Below are 10,182 nucleotides of genomic sequence, written 5' to 3'. Positions count from 1 at the left end.
TCCTCCATCACTGAAGCAAGCAAGCCTCATGTTCAGTTTAAGCTCCCTGGCTGCCGGCCGCCATCTTGGCTGGCAGTTAATTTGCATATCACCCTGATTAGCCAATGGGAAGGGTAGCGGTCGTACACCAATTACCATGTTTCTCTTTTATTAGATAGGATATGTAAAGACACTAGCCTTAGAATAGCTAAAACCTTAATGAAAAGTGAGAGGAGTCACCGTACCCAATATTAAGGCTTACTACATAGCTACAGTAAACAAAAGTGTATTAATAGCGGATGACGATATATAGATATAGATATAGATATAGACATACACATAGAGAGGGGGTCCCTCAGCCTGGCCTGTGCCCTCTCGCAGTCTAGGACCCCTCGGGGGATGACCGCCTGCTGGCTTAGGCCCGCTCCCCAGGGGATTGGGCCTAAGCTGGGAATCAGACATCCCTCTGGCAGCCTGGGAGCCCTAGGGGGATGTCCACTTGCCAGCGGGGAGCAGGCCTAAGCTGCAGTCAGACATCCTTAGCGCTGCTGAGGAGGTGGGAGAGGCTCCCGCCACCACCGCTGTGCTGGCAGCCATCAGCTTGGCTTGTGGCTGAACAGAGCTCCCCCTGTGGGAGCACACTGACCACCAGGGGGCAGCTCCTGCATTGAGCGTCTCCCCCCTGGTGGTCAGTGTGTATCATAGAGAGAGAGAGAGAGAGAGATCAATGGACCACAAAAGAGAACCAAAAGTAAATCCACACATAAATGCCCAATTGATTTTAGACAAAAGTGCACAAGTAATTCAGTGGAAAGAGGATATTCACCTTTTCAACAAATGTTGCTAGAGCAATTGGATATCTATAGGCAAAACTATGAACCTGAATTTTAACTCCATATCTTTTATGAAAATGAAATCAAAATGGATCATGGACTTAATGTAAAACATAAAACTTTTAGAAATAATCATAGGAGAAAATTGTTGAGACCTAGAATAGGCAAAGAACAATCTACAGCCCTGGCCAGTGTGGCTCAACTGGTTGGAGTATCATCCCTTATACCAAAAAGTAGCAGGTTCAATTCCAGGTCAGTGCACATACCTAGGTTGAGGGAGGCAACCCCTCTTTTCTCTCCCTCCCTCCCTCTCTGCCTCTCTCTTCTTCTCCCTTTCTCCCTCTCTCTCCCCCTTCCTAAAAAATTGTTAAAAGTCCAACCTACAAAAGAAAATATAAATTAAGCCTCTTCAAAATTAAAAACTGTTGCTCTGTTAAGAGCAGAAAAAGACAAGCTATAGAATAAAAAATATTTGAATACCACATATCAAACACAGAATAATTAGAATACATAAAACTCAGCAAAAAAAAAAAACCTATTGGGCCCTAGCCAGTTTGGCTTAGTGGATAGAGCATCGGCCTGCAGACTGAAAGGTCCCAGGTTCGATTCCAGTCAAAGGCTCATGCCCGGGTTGTGGGCTTTATCCCCAGTGGGGGGAGTGCAGGAGGCAGGTGATCAATGATACTCTCTCATCATTGATGTTTCTATCTCTCCCTCTCCCTCTCCCTTCTTCTCTGCAATCAATAAAAATATATTTTTTAAAAAAACTATTGGAAAATGGGCAAAAGAGATAAACAGACATTTCACCAAAGATATACAGATAGCAAATTAGCACCTGAAAATTTTTTTAACATCACTGGCCATTAGGGAAATGCAAATTAAAACCATAAGATATCACTAAACATCTATGAGAACAGTTAAAATAAAAAATGGTGACAACATTACATGCTGATATGGATACAGAAAATCAGGATCACTCATATATTAATAGTGATAATGTATAAGGACACAGCCACTCTAGAAAACAGATTGACAGTTTCTTATAAAACTGAACATATATTACCATGCCATCCAGCAACTGCACTCTTGGGTATTTACCTGACAAAAATGAAAACTTACGTTCACACAAAAACATAAACATAAATGTTCATAGCAGCTTTTTTTCCTAATAGCCAAAACTGGAAATAACCCAAATGTTCTCCAATGGGTGAATGGTTAAACAAAGTGTAGTACATCCCTAACACGGAATACTACTCAGCAACAAAAATGAACAAAGTATGGATACATGCAACAAACTGAATGAAAATTGAGGGGAATCTTGACGGAAGCCACTTTTAAAAATGCTAATCCTAAAAGGATTTCATACTATATGAGTCCACTTATATAATCTTTTTGAAATAACAAAATGAAGAACAGATTAGTGGTTGCCAGGGATTAGAGATGGAGGAAGTGGAGAAGGGAGACAAGTTTGGTTATAAGAAGGCAGCACACACACAAAAATAAAAAGACAGCACAAAGAATCCTGGTGTCAATGAAAGTGTTCTATATCTTTATTATTGTGATGATTACACAAATCTACACATGATAAACCTGAATAGAACTAAATATATACTACACACACACACACACACACACACGTGTATGCAGAGCTGGGTGAAATATGAATAAGATAAGTGAATTTTATCAATGTCAATATCCTGTTGTGATATAAGATGTTGCAAATAAGAAAAAAATGAGTGAAGGGTGCATCTTTGTTATTCTTACAACTGAATATGAATTTATAATTATCTGAAAATGAAGTTTAATTTTAAAAATTTGAGAGATAATTCAATATTTAGATAGACATGCATGGAGCAGAAATATGGTTCTATTATTATATAATTTCTTAACTGTGACTCCAGTTGGGTGGGTTATTTCTACAAAAAAATAAAAAGACAAGAGTTGAGGGAGACTTCTAGGTCATTCCTTTAGCATAAGACAGATATACACGAGAACAGCAATTTAAAAGTAGCATTGTTACAACAATGAACACAGAATGAATACACAAAATCTGCTGGAGTAATGTCTCTACCACAGGATATTCCATGACTACCATCCATGGTCATGTGAAAACTCTTTTTACACCAATGTGATCGGACATGCATTTAAATATTTTCCATCACTAATTCATAAAAAAGGTAAAACCCTAACCAGTTTGGCTCAGTGGATAGAGCGTCGGCTTGAGTTCTGAAGGGTCCCAGTTTCGATTCCGGTCAAGGGCATGTACCTTGGTTGCGGGCTCATCCCCAGTAGGGGGTGTGCAGGAGACAACTGATAGATGTTTCTCTCTCATTGATGTTTCTAACTCTCTATTCCTCTCCCTTCCTCTCTGTAAAAAATCAATAAAATATATTTTTTTAAAAAGAAAGAAGGTAAAAAAGAAACAAAGTTTTTCTTTCTTACAATGAAAGAAATAAATGAATGAGGACGCTATTTTTCAAGTAGTGGATACGCATTCAATCTGCTCCAAAATCATCCGAAACCACTTTTAAAGATGCAGGGTTACCCAATGTATCAGTCAACTTGGGCTACCATAACGAAGTACCACAGAGTAGATGCTTAAACACCAGACATTTATTTTCTCATAGTTCTGGAGGCTGAGTTCAAGATTAAGGTGCCAAGAGTTGACTTCTAGCGAGGCCTCTCTCCTTGGCTTTCAAATGGCCAGCTTCTCACATGGCTTTCTCTTTGTGCATATGCAATCCTAGTGTCTCTTCCTCTTCTTATGTGAATAACAGTCCTTTTGGATTATAGACCCACCCATATGGCCTTATTTAATCTTACCTACCTCCTTAAAGGCCTATCACCATATATAGTCAAACTTGGGGTTAGGTCTTCAACATATAATTTGGGTGCTTGTTTTGTTTTCCTGGTTTTTTTTGTGGGGGGGGGGGGGGCCACACTTCCGTCCATAACACCCAGCAACTGACCAGACCTGAAGTATATTAAGTTTTGTAAGAGTGCACATATATGTGTTACATGTACTGAAAGGGGGCAAGGCAAAAGAAAAAATATAGTTTTTGCATTAGAATTCCAAGTCTATCACTTAAGTGTTCTCAACGATAAGAATGTGAATACCTATTGCACTAGTTGTGAGAATTAAATGAGATAATCTATGTAAAGTACCTAGCATATGGTAAATAATAAATAAGCCAATACTGGGCCTCTGCCTTTCCATCCCTTTCCTTAAAAAAATTAATTATAAGTATTACTCAAATCTAAACATATCTAAAAATTACAGACATAAATTATGTACACTAATTTATGTCTGTAATTTAATTTTATCATCTTAATTCTCTATCATTAATGCATCATCTTCCAATTAGAGTATATATTTTTATATATTTTTTGTCCACCATAATATTGATTGTTTTACTAACAAAAATCACATAATTACTGAAACACCTAAAATCATACCCTAAATCCTGTTGTGATGTGATTAAACTTGTGAAGAAGTAAACTGTATCTGACAACTATTTTTAACTTGGCTCACACCTGAAATGTACTGCAGATAATTTCAAAATAACACACCTACCTTCTAGATATTTGCATATTCAAACAATGAGCCATAACCAACATCCATACTTAATATTTTTATTTAAAATTAAGATAATGGTGGTAAGAAGCAAAACCTATTGTGGATATATTTGAATCGTGTAATAAAAGACAATCATGCTGAGCCTAAGGAAAGAACTTGCAAGTACTTGTCCTTTCTCCTATCTCCTCCCTTACCACTGGCATTCTAGTATTATCTGATATTACATGTAGATGAAAACATGGAGTAGGCTATAACTTTGGTGTCCCCAAGAAATCTCAACTCCCAGTATTAATGCCCTTGCATATTCAAACAATTAGCAATAACCAACATCCCATACTAAATCTGCACTGGGTCATGTAATTAACATTGGTCATTGGAATATTAACACACATGAAGAATACAGACTTGATAAGTGATAACACAGAGAGTCCTGTCCTCTTGAAATGCTGTTGTGGAACCCAGCTGCCATGCTGTGAAAAAGCTCAAGCTAATGAAGTAGAGAGACTACAGGGATGGAGAGAGGAGAGGGTAAGAGAAAGTGAGAGGGCAGAAAGGGAGGGTGAGAGGACGGATATAGCCAAAAGATGACACATGAACATCCAAGGTGTCTTAATGCGTAAGTCTGGTGCCTCAGCTGGGACAGCTGGTGGATGGCATGGCATAACATACACTCTCCCTCTCCCTACCCCATTCCCTACTCTCTCCCCTTCCCCCCTGCCATCCTCTCCTCCCCTCCTCTCTGCCCCACCCCCTTATGCTCCCTTCTAAGTTTTCCCTTTCTCCTTCCTAATTTACAGCTGTCCTTTTTATTTTTTGTCTGTCAGCCTTTGTCTGGTTTTCAATGGCCCTGACCAATTCTAGCCTTTGGTTGTGCTTTGTATTCTTAGTAACTACAGGCACCTCCTTCAACCTCCCTCCAGACCACAGGTAAATAAGAGTTCAGACTCTTCACTAAGGTCAAAAGTTTATACTCATTTAACTCATAATTCTTTTTTTACCTGATAAAATCATTAGGCAATAGGAACCAATAACTTCATGTTCAGATAATAAATTATGCAGCAAGGAAAACATACCTCCTACTTTTCCTCAGACTTTACTGATCCTCTTTGTATCAATGTCTTATTCTTTTAACCCCCATGACCCATTCCTCATACTTCACTCATTATATTTATCTTAAGCTATCCTGAATCATAATAATAGGTTTATTTAACTTCCTACTAGATCCAAAACTCTCTGAGAGACTCACTGGGAAAAGGAGCATCTTGCTCATTGTTGTAATCCCTTAAATTAAGAATCTACTAAAAATATGGTACAAAATCTGGGTCCTGGTCAGCAACCACTGTGTCCACAACTAATCTTTGCAATTCTCACCCCTATTTTTATTAGGAAATAATGACTCACCCATAGTTATAATGCTATCAGTGACAGAGTTAATGAACACTACATGTACTAACATTAACTTTACAATTATTTGACTTAAGAATTATTTTACTTTTGTAGAGACAGTAAGATTATTTTTTAAGGGGAAAAGGGTATTATTTAAATTCCTTATTTCTTTTTCCTTTGTTTCAGGCCTGAGAAGCCTGCTTATTAGATCCAGGGTAAGATCTTGGCCAGATGCCAGGCAAATAATATCACTGGCAAAGCAGGCCTGGTGAAGACTACAGCAAAATGGAAAACTCAGACCCCACCTCAAAGAGACAACCTCCATTGGGCTCTAGCAATCTACTCTCAAGCAGAAACAGCAACCTGTGATTTCTCAAGAGATACTGGAAATTGAGCCTTCTTAAATGTGAAGTCTTCCAATTTCTTAAAAATAGATTGTGATCTATTTGAGAGGAAGGGGGAGGGAGAGATAGAAACATCAGTGATGAGAGAGAATCACTATCAGCTGCCTCCTCCACTCCCCACACTAGGGATGGAGCCTGCAACCTGGGCATGTGCCCTGACTGGAAATTGAACTGTGACCTCCTGGTTCATAGGTCAATGCTCAACCACTGAACTATGCTGAAGTCTTCCAATGTTTAAATGATAACAACTAATTACAATAGATTTCAAATACACTAAGAGCAAGTCTTATACTGGTATATCTGTTGAATTCAGCTTAAGGTCCTTCTGCTATTGGAGAGAGAGGGAGAAAGAGAGAGAGAGAGAGAGAGAGAGAGAGAGAGAGAGAGAGAAAGAGAGAGTGAGAGTGTGTAGAGCCCGGTGCACAAAATTCAAGTGGCGGGGGGGGTCCCCTCAGTCCAGCCTGCACCCTCTCCAATCTGGGACCCCTCAGGGGATGTCCGACTGCCAGTTTAGGCCCAGACATCCCTCTCACAATCCGGGACCGTTGGCTCCTAACTGCTGGCCCCTAACCACCTCTGCCTGCCGGCCTGATTACCCCCTAACTGCTCCCTTGTAACTGCTCCCCCGCTGGTCTGATCACCCCTAACTGCTCCCCTGCTGGTCTGATCACCCCTAACTGCTCCACTGCCTGCCTGATCACCCCTAACTGCTCACTACCTGCCTGATCACCCCTAACTGCCTCAGCCTGTCTGGAAGGTCATTTGGTCTAATTAGCATATTACGCTTTTATTAGTGTGTGTGTGTGTGTGTGTGTGTGTGTAATTTTTTTTTAAGGTATACTAAGAGACCAACATTCCTTTACTTTCTCTCCCTTACCTTTAGGGAAAATAGAAAAAAATAACAAGAATAATGAGAAGCAACTCCATAAAATTACAGGGAATACCAGTGACAAACTAACTTAAACTTTTTCTTTCTTGAAAAAGAAATTTGTTAGCAGTTTTGAGTATTGAAATTTCTTAGCATAAAAATATATGGAAATAATTTTTTTCTTTTTAAAATTTTTTCCTCAGAACTTACAGAAAGGAAAATATTCAAATAAATGTGATAGTTAAAATTACACAAACTTTTCTGGCCTTAACAAAACTAACAAACATGAGACTAATGATTCACCATGTATACAGAAAAACCAGATACAAAATACTAATGGCATTATTATATTTACACTGGTCAATCTACATACTGTCACTTGACTCTCTTAAGACCAACAGCATCATGCATATAAGCATAACCAATGGACATAAGACACTGGGGGATATGGAGACATGTGTAATAGCTCCAACAATAAAAAATTTAAAAAAAAAAAAAAAAGACCAACAGCATCAAACTAGCTGGATACAAAGTTGAACTCTATGACCAGGGAAACCCAGCCTAACAAACCAATGTGGACTCAATCCAGTAACCTGAACCTCCTATCATGTTATCAGTAAGACAACCCATTACTAGTAATCAAATATTAATTTAGTCCAAAACATTTAATACTTTTATGAAAGATTTGTCATTTATTTAATTAAGGGATTAAGGCTTCGTTCTTTCATTTAAAAATAGAAATAGAAAACACGAATTTCATCTCTAAACCTGCTGAGCTTTATGAAGTTAAAATAAAATTTTTAATATAATTAATTGTTGTAGACAGGCCTTTGGAGTTCAAAACATTCTCTAAAATAGCTATCAGTAAGGGACTCCCTACTCCAACAGAATTAGTAGTCAATTTAATGATAATAAAATTATATTATTGTTATTTTGGGAGATCATTTGTTGAACACTTACTATATGTCAGGTACTGTTACTGAATATGTTCAGGGTTCCCATTAAACCTTGAAAACAACCATATGAGGAAGGTACCATTATCATCCCCATTTTATAGATGGGGAAACTGACCTTTCCAAGATCACACAGCTAGTAAGTGGTAGTGTCAGGATTCCAACCCAAATCTTGTCTAACTTCAGAATTTTCACGCTTAACCACTACACTGTATTGCCTCCAGTGACTCTGGGTTGATATCTAAGATAAAGAAAAGAGGGAAATTTGTACTTCTCAGTGATAAATTTAAAAACATACTAGAAATGGAGGTACTTTTTTAAAATAGAACAAATCTCATATACATAGTCACATAAATATTTGAATTCTCAAATACATATAATAATGAAAACCTCACACAATGAACTCACAAATACAATTTTTCCCTATGCAATCATTCATGTTTATTATTAAAAATTGAATGGGAAGGCTCTGTATTCTCTGCTCAATTTTGCTCTCACCCTATAACTGCTCTAGTAAATAAATTATACCTTTTAAAAATTTAAAACTACAATATACTAAATATGCCTAATTTAATTCAGTTATGAACTGGCATAAGACTATATTCTTTCAGTATAAAAAGTTGTACTTTGTTTATTATAACCACAGTGCTGAGTATATATAGTGGGCACTTTATATTTAACTTACTGATTTTTTTTTTTTTTTGGCAAAAAGGCTTGAAGATGTGTAACAGTGTGTAAATTAGAATTGTATCACTCTCTGAACATCTTTCAGAAAAGTCTGCCATACTAGACATGATATAAGTTGGGATAAAATTAGACAAAAAAAGGGACTCTATTGAACAATATAAAATGAATACAATACCCCTATACCATGACTGACATAAGATTAACTTCACTTTTCCACCTAAGTACCAAAAGATATAGTCATAAGTCCAAATGGACTAGTATTACAAAATCTTTTCCTAATTTGTTTAATTGCTTCTAAATCCTCTAAAGAAATAAACCATCCCATCCCCCAAAATAATACTACTTCAAGTCTCAACACATGAACCAAATCTTTTTTCCTCTGATACTCACCAAGGTTGTCAAATTCTAAAAGTCAATTAGGACAGATGTGAGAGATCTATAAAACAAGTTTTGCCTACTATACCACCTCCCATCAAGGAAGAGGTCCCACCTTTATATATAAATTCATACCTAAATTCACTTATGAAGGGAACAAGTAAGAGGGAGATACTAACTCTATACAGAAAAGTCCTTGTTCTATATATTCTGCAGTAACGTCAACATTAATTTAGAAATATTGTATTGCCCACCAACAAAAAGTGTTGAAGGGAAGCACGCTCTTAATTTTATTTCAACGCTGTACTTACAAAGTATCAACTATTAAAAAAAATCGCACTGACATTAACAAATGAGAACTCTATAGCACAAGTTACATACACTGTTGGAGTATGGGCCCTTAAGCACACCTGTAATTCATAAATCTCCTTTCCTTTCTCGCTGACCCACGTTTTCCTGAGTGACCCAAAGACCTGTTTGCATCGCTATGCTTTCAACAGGCTCAAGTGTAGATTTGCAGTGCAGCAAAAACAACGCATTCCGACCAAGGCATGTTGCAAACAGTACTGGTGCAATACTCATTCAAACACTCCTATGCAAAGCTTCCCGCATCTCGCTTCAACAGGGAGCACACACACGGTGACACGACACAATAAACCGCAGCTGCCTCGGTAGCTGCAAGCTCAGCTGAATCCCCGGACGCCACTCCGCTTGGAAGGGGCAGAACCATATCCGGTTCTCACCTGATACACATTTTCCCAAGCTTCCCATCTTAAAAACTTATCTTCCCAGAGGAGCAATACACATACAAAGACGCCAGGGAGTATGCCTGTAGGGAAGATAAGCGATCCAATTAAATCCCTACGCACGGAACCTGAAGCCTCCAAACTTTTCGGAACAAATCACAGCTGACGGAACGAGCATGTTTTCCCACTTCTCCCCGGCCCCCGAGCAGCGGGCTTCACTTACTGGTTCGTTGGAGGAGCGGTCAGCGGGATGGCCACCTCTTCTTCCTCGTATTCGGGTCCATCCAGAGAGTCCCCTTCGTCCACGGTTCCCAGGCCCGCCCCCAAAGCGGGCAGCTGGGGAGGCGGCGGCAGAGGGGGGAATCCGCCGCCTG

The 10,182-nt window shown here is 38.6% G+C and overlaps 1 protein-coding gene across 2 annotated transcripts in view; it reads right to left on the bottom strand.

Annotated features, from left to right (window-relative positions):
• RASA1 (RAS p21 protein activator 1) overlaps window positions 1-10,176 on the bottom strand; it is a 135,340-nt gene extending 125,164 nt beyond the window's left edge. Inside the window, exons 1-2 of one of the 2 annotated variants that reach the window (XM_015571587.1) lie at window positions 10,032-10,120; window positions 8,119-8,241 (exon numbers count right to left, since the gene is read on the bottom strand). The gene's annotated coding sequence lies outside the window, so the exon portion shown is untranslated. Of the gene's footprint in view, window positions 1-8,118; window positions 8,242-10,031 lie in introns of both variants that reach the window. The other variant, XM_015571586.1, reaches the window with a different exon arrangement.
• Window positions 10,177-10,182: the final 6 nt, after the last annotated feature.

Source organism: Myotis davidii, unplaced genomic scaffold (genome assembly GCF_000327345.1).
Source record: "Myotis davidii unplaced genomic scaffold, ASM32734v1 scaffold44, whole genome shotgun sequence".
Taxonomy (NCBI): domain Eukaryota; kingdom Metazoa; phylum Chordata; class Mammalia; order Chiroptera; family Vespertilionidae; genus Myotis; species Myotis davidii.
Note: the sequence above shows the minus strand (reverse complement) of the source record. Positions and strands in the feature narration are given on the sequence as shown.